A 12,018-nucleotide genomic window follows, 5' to 3' on the forward strand; every position below is an offset into this window, starting at 1 on the left:
ATAGTTCAGCAGTGAGAGGTAGATTCCTGCTTAGCAGATTCCCAGAAATAACCAGAATTAAGGTACAAACTACAAACAGTAACCACAGTATTTGTTTATTTACTCAATACAATATATAACTAGGTTAAAAAAAAGTCACTGAAAACATCTTGCACTCTTATGATAAATAACCTATCATGAATTTATGCAGGAACAATTTAGCATAGGCATTTGATTACATACAGAAGGAGCTACACCTGTAGCTAATCACATAATTAAAATGATGTGACAGTACTATGCAACCCCAACATCCTGAAATGCTTCAATCAGTGCTGGCCACTGCAGTCCAGACTGACTGGACAGGTGGTTCCTAATAGGACCCAGCACACACCAGACACAGACCTCTACTGAGAACACTGGGTTTACTGACTATTTCTTCATCTGCTGGGCAGAATTCAAGGTACAAAGTACAAGAATGGGTCTTTTCGCCTTAACTGTTCCTGTGAAAGTCATATCTGAGCCAGAAGTAAATGAGAAAAATTTCTCTGCTTGCTTCCCCCTCCAATGAGGAGAGAGATTGGGAAACCAAGCTGCCAAATGAGGAAAATTCCCTCCTATGGTAGGTGAAACCACAGAGAAAGGAGCGGGGGTGGGTCAGGGTATTGAAAGAGTATATATAAACTAGTAGCCATAGAGACTAGCTATGACACAGCTCATCCTGCACCGTGACAGCAAACAAGGTAGGCAAAATCATCCTTACTTGTGCTTACTAACAGCACCAGGAGACAATCATAGCCAAGCTGTTTCAGTATGTGAGGTGCTTGTGATCCTATTCCAGCCTGCTGCAGTCCCAGAAAAACTGTTAGTGCAAAAGGTGGCTGATCCTCCTCCTCCTTGCTCTTTCTGGGACTTAGTGGGAGCATCTATACAAGATGCCTAAATGCACAACAGACTTTTCTATGGCACATAAGCGCATCACAGCAAAAACCGTGCTAATGAACTAATACATAGTAGAATTATTCTACTGCACATTTTCACAAAAAAATTCACCTTAGTTACTGTGCATTATCGCAGCTACCTATGCCTTTATCTGTAACCTCATATCAGAGGTACTAAACTTAATGCACAGTAGCAAAGGCACATAAATGAATGTGTAGACGCGCCCTGTGTTAGGATTCAGCTGATGATGTTTTACAAAAGTAGGTGTGTTAAATGTTTTGAGAGAAGTGTAATTGTAGAAGCTTAAATGTAAAGAAATGTAAATGTAAGAACCCAGGAAAGGCAGTAAGCAATTTAAAGGACAGGATAATATTTCATATTGATATAAAAAAAAATAGAGAAATTGTCTTAGCCCCACAAGTTGTACTTTGCTAAACAGAAAAATGAAGTAAAATACCTGGAAAAAGAAATAGCAAAGGCAACATAAACCACAGGAAGTAACTGCCTGTGTGAAGTATTGAAGAAAAGGGCTCTGGCAGGTTATATTATGTGGCCCATAAAGCTTGCTACCATATTTCCCATCAAGCTACTGGTCCTGTTTGCTGAGATTCACCCTCTTGCTCTGATACCTGTCTGGGTCTGAAGTAAAATAAGTTTTCAGGACAGTAGGTCCAAAGGAAAGGACCCCCCCCCCCGATACCCTGCCAGGAGAGGTGCAAGCTCAAGCCATGCGGGCCCCTAATTGCACTGCCATTTCAGAGTTTATTATTTTCAGCTCGTGTGCACCCATGCACGCCTCCCTCACTGCCTGCTTCCTGCCCACCACAGGCATTAGTTGAAGGCTCTTCCAGTCGAGATGAAAAGGCTCATCCTGGCAGTTTTCGCTCTGACACTGCTGGCACAAGGTGAGGCCCCACATGAACAAACCCTCGGCTGGTCTCCACTACCCCAGATGGCTCTCTCGCCAATCACCATCCCTTTGTTCACTACAAAACCACAGAGGGGAAATAACTAGACACGGACTGCTCCACTCCACCTGCCACTGAGGTTCCTGAGCTGTCCCTCTTGCTACATGACTTACATCCCCTCACTGCCATTATCTCTGAGCACATTACAGACCTCTTTGATTTTCTTCTCTGAGCATGTCTGTGAGGAAAGGCAGCACTGTGACCCTCACCCTAGAGCTGGGAAGCTGAGGAAAAGACAGGCCAAGTGACTGGCCAAGGTCAAACAAGAAGGCACAGACAGACAAGGGAACTGAATTCAAGCTGTCTAGGTTTAAATCTTAAAACACCCAGACCATGACACCCATCTACTCTCTTCTGGCTTTTCTGCCCCTATGTCACAGCCCTAAAAAGAAGAAAGGGTACAAATTCTTGTATTGAAACTTACTCCCAGGTCAGAAGAAGGCTCTTTGACACTTGCCCTTCATCTTGTTGACTCCACATTTTTTCCCCTAATTTTTAGCTGTTGTGTCACTGAAATGTTATTCCTGCCCCTACGGAAGAACTTGTGCCAATACCATCCAGGAATGCAGTCGTGACCAGGATCAATGCCTTTCACTGATTTTCCCACGTCAGGGTAAGTGAGCTAGTGGCAGAGGAAAGGGATGGGGTCATAGCCACCCTTGATGAGAGTGATACAGAGTTGAATGCATGGTGACCTCAGTGGGAAGCAGGAACCTACCAAACGAGGAAAAAGTCTTTAATATAACTACCCAACCTTAGAGGAGAGTAGGCTGAAGAGGTTGATTGCTGACTGTCAGCATTATCTGCTAGATCCAGGAGATGAACTGTAGCAAGGAGCAGCACAAGCTAACAGTGGGGATATGAAACAGAGACTTGCTGGAAAGGGAAGAGAAGGGGATGGGGTCACAAATGAATAAAGAAGAAAGCCAGGAATGGGAGAAAATATGGGGGAAAGAATAGGTAAGCTGGAGGATGGAAAGGGAAAGAAGTAAGAAAACTGGAGGATAGAAAAGGTGAGGAGAATTTCAATGGAGCAGAAAGTATCAGAAAAGAAACTAGATAGAAAGATGGATGACCCGGACTAGGGGTACAGGCTGGATGCAAGGAAAAGAGAACAGGGGAAGCGTGGGAAAAGAAAGTTTCACCCTCTCTCCCCCCCCCTCTCCCCCCCAGGTAAACAAGCTAAACGATGTGCCAGACAATTCGAGTGTGGCCTCCTTACCAGTGGGCTTCCAGACACAATAGCTTTTTGCTGTAGAACTGACCTATGCAACAGATAGGTTGAAGCTCATCTGTCCTGAAGGCTTACAGGACATCTCCCTGCTGTGCCATATGCATAGATGTCCTCAGCGAGGGGGATCTCCTCCCTCTGTGTCTCTCCCACTCTCCCCCTGCCCACACCACACTGTTTTTCTTTTACTCCCCTAGTCAAAAGTTGTTCTTTGTCAAGCTTGCTACTAGCACCTGTACTCATAGAGCTATGGGGGCATCCATACACTGCAATGAAATGAATAATAAATGGTAGTACCTCCCCAATCAGCTATGTGGCGTTTTATCCATGTTGTCCCTGTTTTTGAAAAATATGACCGTATTTCCAGTGTGACTGATGCACATGATGGTAGAGTTGGTAAAGGCCGATACAGACCAGACAGCAGGGGCAAGCTTTCCTCCTGAGTACCCCATCCATGCTGGCCTGCCACTCAGCTGGTATCCCAGGCCTTCCTTAACAAACTCCTAGTTCTGCCAATTCACCTCAATGTTGCATCACAGACAGATGTCCATTCCTCAGAGCCACTTGAGACACTGAGCACTGCTCATTCCCCTCAATCCAGCCCTTGAGACCTCTCCCACATACCCCCATTCAGAGGCATAAATGGCCACTACTGTGCCCTAGGCAATGGTGGTACGCAGTGCTGGGGAAGCAGCTGGAGGATTGCTGTTGCTGGAGGAGATGTTATCTCCCATTTTGGTTTCCTACATATGTCAAGCCAGGGCTGCTGCATGGAAGGTATGGGATGTGTTGGGAGGAGTGGGAGAGGCAGGAGAGGAGGAGGTGGGTAGGAGAGGGAAGCGTCCTTATAGCTCCATCCCAGTGCCCCTTCCTGGTACCCTTTTAGTGCCCAGGACTTGTGCCCTGCTTGCTGTCCCATGATTACACTGATATCCCCATTATGCCAATCCTGGCCTCCACACAATTGCAGCTAGAGGCTTCCTCTTGACACTCAGTACTCCCTTGGAGCCCTCCACTCCCCCAACAGCTCTGCCGCTGAATTTAAAGAATACACTGATAGGTAAATTAGCTGAAGCTGAGCTCCATACCATGGAAGCTGCATTGCTACCAATGCCCAAGCTGATTAGTTTAAAGATAGCTCAGCACTGTGAGCACTGCTGTGACTTACCTGGGCCTGATATGAAGCTTACACATAGTCTTAGCTTTGCATTAAACCAGACAGAAACAATGACATTACAGTGGGTGCATCTACATGAGACACTTTATAGCACTTTAGATTAATGTGCAGTTAAGCATTAATCCATGGGACCATGGAAGCCCCACTAACAATGTTTTGCTTTTATTTATTTAATTATCTGTTCTACCTGCAATGAATAATTGTGCGTGGTTTCAAAATAGACAAGATCCCTATCTTCTGTATTTACCCCACAGTGCCCTGGTATTGCCTTTTCCCTCCATCTGTTTACTAAAGAGGTACATCATGTGTACATAATTGTGTAAGAATTGTAGTCAGTTAATAAACTGCAGAAATATACAAACATACAACTAACAGTAAATTAGTTTGTTTCACCTGGCCCATTCCAGGGCGAAAATCGCCTCTCCCTTCACTCCTTCCCTCAATTTTAAACCGTTCCCATAAATAACACAAAGGGCCAAATCATATTTTATTTTTATGCATGAGTACTACTTACTTGGATTGATCAGCACCAAAAGTGGCACTTACTTAGATTTAAGATTTTATTTTCATCCCTGTCAGAATAGGATTACCTGGCTGAACACATAACTGTGTGTTCATAGCAGGGAAGGGCAGTGGGGAGGAAAGAAAATACAAAGTTGCTGTGATAATACAGGAGACCCCTGTATGCCCTGTCTCCACCACTGTGGGAAAAAGGAAGCCACAGATGCAGCAGCTCTCCTGCTTATTTGTTTCAAGGGGTGCTTGTACATGTGATGAAATTGGCCTTTAAAGTGGCTTAATTGTCCTTTTGCACTGCTTTAATGGCATCACTGTTTATATTTGCAGCGGCGTATTTCGTTTTAATTTTGTCACACTATACACACGTGGCTGCATATTTCACTTCAAATGACCTTGTTATGTAGCAAAGTAAAACATATCCGAGGTATTTTAGTTGGTATGTAACAAAGTGCAATGGTGCGCAGGGCACTGGAAGCCCAGACATGCTTGGGGAATCTCAGGCTTGGTGGGTTTCAAGAGCCCTGTGCATCAGCCCTGTTGCCTTTCCTGGCTCACCAGGGACACCCAGCCACACTCCTGGCACTTTGCCACAGTGCTCCAGGGGCAAGCAAGCCCATTCCAGGCAGTACCAGGTGGCGGTAAGGCAGTGGAAATGGTGCATAGGGCGCTGCAGCCTCCTGTGGCTGGAGAGCCATCTGCTGTTGGGCCACGCAGCCCCTAAGCTGTGGAGAACCCCAGACCTTCCCTCCATGGTGGCAGCACCCCTGAAGCAGCATCCACCCAGTAGCACCCCACCCAGGCAGTCCCAGGGGGTGCCACCAGCATGGAGGGAAGTACCAGGCCCCGTGCAGCCCAGGGGTTGTGCAACCTGGCAGCAGCTCATGCAGGCAGGCTCCACTGAGAAGAAAAAAAAAAAGAAAAAAAAGTGATAAGGAGCCTGATTTTTTTTTTCCTCCTGGAGTCTGCCTGCCTGTCCCGTGGCTGGGGGCAAGCTGCCGGCATGCCCTGAGCTGCAGGGGGGCCCAGGCCTTCCATCTGTGGTGGCAAGACTCCCCAGGTAGCACCCACCTGCTAGTATCCCACCCGGATCATCCCAGGGGGCACTGCCGACACAGAGGGAAGTCTCGGACCCCCCGCAGCTCAGGGACCGCTCAGCCTGCTTGCAGCTTGTCCCCCAGCAGTGGGAGATGTAGACAGGCTCCAGGAGAACAAAAGAAAAAAGCAGTAAGGGGTCCAGTCCTGCCTGCCCGCCTCTCCTGCAGCCGGGGGCCAAGCTGACAGTGGGCCCTGGTCTGCAGGGGAGCCCGGTCCTTCTCCCTGTGGCAGCGGAGCCCCCCACGTGGCACCTGCCCACTAGCAACCCACCTAGAGTGTCCTGAGGTGCACTGCCATAGAAGAGGAAAGGGCCAGCCCACCCACGCAGATCTGGGGCTGCGCGACGCAGTGTAAGCTCATGCGGCCAGGCTCTGCTAAGAAGAAAAAAAAAAGAAAAAAGTTGTGAGGGGCCTGGTCCTTTTTTTTTTCTTTTTTTTCCTCTCTCAGAGCCTGCCCACATCTCCGTTGGCCAGAAGATAAGCTGCTGGCAGGCCGAGCGGTCTTAGTTGTGGGGGACTCCGGTCCGGTCCTTCCCTCCACAGCAGCAGCACCCTCTGGGACTACCCAGGTGGGCTGCTACCAGGCAGGTGCTACCCCACATGGCTTTTTTTTTTTTTTTAAATTGTGCAGCCTGCCTACAGCAACAGTGGAGAGGGGCAGAGCGGGAGGTTGGTGACCTGACAGGGGGCCCATCATTGTGAAGTGACAGACATCAGTAAATTGAAATTGTGTTGATTGAAAACCCACCATTAAAAACCCACCAATTAAAAACCTAATGTTTTGATTTAGGGAGAACTAAACCCCCATTAAGTGTACAAGCAGCCAATGTTTCCATTGCACCCCAAGGGAAGCAATATTCCAGCGGCTCCTTACCCAGACTTCATATACAGTTTATTATGGGGGACAAGCCCAGCAACCATTTCCTAAAGTGAGGGGATCCAGTCATCCTTTATCTGTACAGGATCTGCCACTGATAGCTGCTCCCCAAAACCAGGGAGCTGCAAAACAACCTTCTTTTCCTTGGGGGTAACGCACACTTCTGTTGCCTGTCCTTTCACCCCAAATCCTTGCCTATACCCCCCATGCAGTTCAGTTTCCAGGCCAGCATTTCCAGCCAAGATACCTGCTACTTGGAGTCACTTCCACCCAGGCCTGTAGGCAATAAGCACCTTAACACTAGTCAATAAGCAAACAAAGTACTTCTCAATGTCCTGATCTGTGCCAGGTAACACCTGCAGCATCAGGCTTCCAACAGTTTGTCTTTCACGCCACTCATCTCAAGAACTCACTGGAGTAACAAACTCCCTCCAGCTTCACCACCTGAGGTAGCAGCTAGAAACTAGGGGTGCACCGATAGAGATTTTGGGGGGGGATGCCGATAGCTGATATTTAAGGAGGCATATTGGCTGATACCGATCTGATTTCTGATACAGCTACCTCCAGCTCGTAAGTCCAGTGTGGTGGAAGGGGATGGAGAAGGGAAGGGGCATGCGGGGCTCAGATCAACATCCTCCACCATGAGGGAGAGGGCAGGGGCAGGTGCTGTGCATGTGGGGTGAAGGTGGGGAGCTGCAGCTCGGTTGGGAGGTGGCTTCCACTGCTGCTTGCACCCTGGAAGGGCACAGGGGGGGTGTACCCCCCTGATCTGCACAGGGAGGCTTGGGGTGGGGACTGGGCTTGAAGAGGGCACTGGCGGTGCTGAGAGGATGCTGCATCCACCCCAAATTTCACCGCCACTCCGCTCCCAGCGCCACAGCCACCAGCCACCCAGCACTGCTCCAGCCTCCACCCAGCCACCCAGCCCTGCTCCAGCCTCCACCCACGTGCCAGGAAGAGCCAGGGCAGCACCAGGAGGCTGGCAGCGGCAGCGGCACTGGGAGGCACATTTCATGGGAGGCATGGGGCCATCCTTACCACCTGATTACAAGCTGATCAGGACCACTCTGGGGCTTGGGCCCTAGGGCAGTCTCTGCAATTTTTCAGTTTAAGATGCAATGGACACCATCTCCTAAGTTATTACACATATTTTGTGATTAACTGTTTAGTTGCATCTTAAGTGTAACATCTGCCAGGGGCTTCAGACATACACTTAGCAAGATGGCTTTGACAGATGTTACTGCCCTGAGAAAGAAGTTGAAGTAAGTAGCCTCCTGAGGTCTCTTCCAAACTATTTTTTCTCTGATTCTACACAGCCCAACAGTTTCAGCCTTTGTTCCAAGTCATAGTACAAGAGTTGCAATTAAGTACCCCAGAAATCTGGTATAAAGGTCCTGAGCAACCATACTGAGATATCCTGGTGGTAAGCATTAGAGTCCAGTGGTAGGAAATTTCCATTGGTGTATATCAAACCCAGCAACCCCAGGAACTGACACAGGGAGCTGGCAAGGGAAGTCTGCACTTTCATATAAGGGATGCTGGAGAAATGCAGCATCAATAAGGAGAAATGCAATCAACAAGGAGAAATGCAAAGTGCTGCACCTAGGGAGGAAAAATGATGCAACTTCAGACTGTTGCTCCTTGTTCCTGGATTGCCTGTGCACTGGTGTATTGTTCTCCCAGCAGATGTCAGGCTGATTGAAGTCCCGTATGAGAACCAGGGCCTGTGACCAGAAAACTTCTGCTAGCTGTTTGAAGACAGCCTCATCCACCACTTCCTTCTGGCCTGGTGGTCTGTATCAGACACTCACCATGACATCACCCTTATCACTAAATATATGCAGGAACATTATGATCATGAATTTAGCATAGGCATTTGAATATACACACAGGAGGAGCTACGCCTGTATCTAAGCATATAATTAAAATGATAATGGTAATTCAAGATAATGAATGGACACAAAGATCAGAATTGAAATTCATCAGTTGGTTGCTAAACCCCCCCCCTAAAAAACCAAAACAAAAAAACCCCCAAATAACACAACAAGATTTGGATTTGTTCAATGGAGCAAGAAAGACAGGACTTTGTTTAGTTTATAGTTTTAATCAAATTTGAACTGAAGGGGGGGAAAAGTGAGAAATAGAAGTTACATGAAAAAATCTGACCAGTTCTAGATTAATATTCCCAAGTAAACATGAGAAAGCTTTTCAAGTTCTACTTCATGGTCCATTTCTGTTTAAGTGACAGCTATTCTGGCAGAGAAGGTATCTTCAGGCTGTCAACGCTTCTCGCTAAATACTGTTTTGTTTGTCCTGGAGCATAGTTTCTGGTCAAAAAAAAGTCACCTTGCCCTATAAGGAATGTCAGTGAATGTTTTCAGTATCAGAAGGGCTGTGTTGGTCTCACCGCAACTTCATGGACTAACAACTTATCTGCTACCCCTGGCAAAATAAATATATAGAGCTTCTACCAAACATAGTATTTAGAGTACACACTTTACAGTACTGAATATGCTACAGTCTACCAAATTCTGGGGAATAGACCAGTGAGCTCAAATACTTTCAGAACAAATAAGGCAAGCAAGGGGAAGTTTCCAAAGAAGGGCATACTAGAAGGATATATCTGGAGATATATTTGAACAAACGCATTTGGGCTTAAATGTTATAAAGCAGAGTGATCAGCATAATATCATACTTTAAGATTTTATCACGGAACTGAGTGTAGGATCAGAAAATAAACAGCCTTCAGGCAAGACCATGAGCTACCCAGTGAATTTGACAGCAGTAGGCATAAGGAGGAAAGAAAGAGAAAAAAGAGCCTGCCAGGATTAAGCCTGTGGAGTTACCCAACAGTAATACTAGTGTCAATGGGGGGAGAATCAGGGCTTCTTATTCACTATAGGGAATTTGGAGGTTGAAAACAGCCTGGCTGTCCTCCTCAGGAAGAAATGATCAGAGAGTAAAAGCTGCACAGCACTGCAAAGCTTCTCAAGTACAACTCTGACCCTATACTCTTAAAAAATAAGAGTAAGGAAATATTTGCTACCATCAGAGTAGCCTGCACACATTTTGAGAACAACCAATGCCTGTTACTAACAACCTATCTATGCCTTGGTGCTATGCTGCTAGTAAGTGGCTCTTGCTGTTATAAGGAGTCTCGTTTGCATACAAGGTGCAGGAAATATTTTCAGGGAAATGGGGCTGGTAAAAAAAAAAACAAAAAAACTGTCGCTCCTAACAAGTGTTTCTACAAATGAGTTCCTGCTGTACCAATACCTATCGATCAGAAGTGCTGCTCCCCAATTTTAAACCCAAGCCTTAGTGGAAGGAAGGGCTATGGCTATCAGGACAGTAGCACCCACTGGTTTTACTGATACCAATCTCATTCCATAAGCTGCCAAATGGTGCCATTAAAGTGCAATATGCTGCTGACACTGTAAACAGCAACCGCATTAAAGCGGTGCAAAAGGGCATTTAAGCCAGTTTAAAGGCCAATTTTGTGGTGTGTACAAAGGCACTAGGTTTGCCCTTTTCCAATCATCTGGGACCTCTTCTGATTGCCATGAGTTTTCAAAGATGAGGGCCAATGGCTCTGCAATCACATCAGCCAACTCCTTCAGCACCCTCCGATGCAGTCCATCCAGCTCCATGGACTTGTACACATCCAGATTTTCTAAGTAATCCCTAACCTGTTCTTTCACCACTGAGGGCTGCTCACCTCCTCCCCAAACTATGCTGCCAGCTGCAGTAGTCTGGGAACTGACCTTGCCTGTGAAGACTGAGGCAAAAAAGGCATTGACCACTTCAGCCTTTTCTGCAGCCTCTGTCACTAGATTGCCTCCCCGATTCACTAAGGGACTCACATTTTCCCTGATCCTCCTCTTGCTACCAACATACTTGTAGAAACCTTCGTTTTACCCGTCACAACCCTGGCTAGCTGCAACTCCAATTGCGTTTTGGCCTTCCTGATTTCAATCCTGTATGCCCAAGCAGTGCTCTAATATTTTTCCCTAGTTATTTATCCAAGTTACCTCTTCCTAAGTTTCCTTTTTTGTGAGTTAGTTTACCAAAGGGCTTTCTGCTAAGTCAAGCTGGTCTTCTGCCATACTTGCTAGTCTTCCTGCGAATTGGGATGGTTTGTTCTTGCATTCTCAGTAAGTTTTCATTCAAGTACACCCAGCTCCCCTAGACTCCTCTCCCCCTCAGTCTGGCTTCCCAGCAGTTCCTGTACATGAGTTCCCTAAGTGATGTAAAGTCTGCTTTTCTGAAGTCCAAGGTCCTTACTCTTCTGCTCTCCATCCTGCCTTTCCTCAGGATCCTGAACTCAATCATCTTGTGGTCATTGCTGTCCAAGTTGCTATCCACCACTACATTCCCCACCAATACATCCCTGTTTGTGAGCACCAGGTCAAGAAGAGGACAGACCCTAGTTGGCTGTTCCAGCACTTGCACCGGGAAGTTGTTCCCTATACTCTCCAAAAACTTCCTGGATTGCCTGTGCACTGCTGTATTGCCCTCCTAGTAGATATCAGGGTAATTAAAGTCCCCCAAGAGAACGAGGGCCTGTGACCGGGAAACTTCCTCTAGCTGTTTGAAGACAGCCTCATCCACCACTTCTTATTGGTCTAGTGGACTATAGCAGACCACCACCACAACATCACCCTGCTTGCTCTCCCCTCTGACCCTAACCCAACTCTCAAAAGGCCTATCTCCAGCTTCATACTGGAGCTCTGAGCAATCATTTTGATCTTTTAAATGAAGTGCCACTCCTCCTCCTCCCTTTCTCCCCTGCCTGTTCTTCCGGAACCGTTGATATGCATCCATGACAGTGCTGCAGTCATGCAAGCTATCAGACCAAGTCTCTGCTGCTCCAATCACATAGTTCTGTGATTGTGAAAGGACTTCCAGTTCTTCCTGCTCATCTCCCAGGCTCTGTTCATTTGTGTACAGGCACCTGAAGTAACTAGTTGATTGTTGTGATTTCTCAGGAAGTATGAGAGCACCACCCCTATTGACCCCTCCTTCTTGCTGTTCCTCCCAGTCTCCTGCTTCCTGACTTACCTGAGGGCTTTGGGCTCTATTCCCTGGTGAACCTAGTTTAAAGCCCCCCCTCACTAGGTTAGCAAGCCTGTCTGCGAAGACAGTCTTCCCGTTCTTCATCAGGTGGATCCCATCTCTTCCCAGCAATCCTTCTTCTTCAGAGAACATCCCATGTTCAAAGAAGCCAAATTCCT

The 12,018-nt window shown here is 47.0% G+C and overlaps 1 long non-coding RNA gene across 1 annotated transcript; it reads left to right on the forward strand.

The window, feature by feature from the left end:
• The first annotated feature begins 632 nt into the window (after positions 1–632).
• LOC112550965 lies at positions 633–4,584 on the forward strand. Its single transcript, XR_003095055.1, has 4 exons — positions 633–719; positions 1,747–1,823; positions 2,386–2,499; positions 3,060–4,584. It is a non-coding gene; the product is annotated as an uncharacterized LOC112550965 (long non-coding RNA).
• Positions 4,585–12,018: the final 7,434 nt, after the last annotated feature.

The sequence above is a fragment of the Alligator sinensis genome, unplaced genomic scaffold (assembly GCF_000455745.1).
Source record: "Alligator sinensis unplaced genomic scaffold, ASM45574v1 scaffold177_1, whole genome shotgun sequence".
Lineage (NCBI taxonomy): Eukaryota > Metazoa > Chordata > Crocodylia > Alligatoridae > Alligator > Alligator sinensis.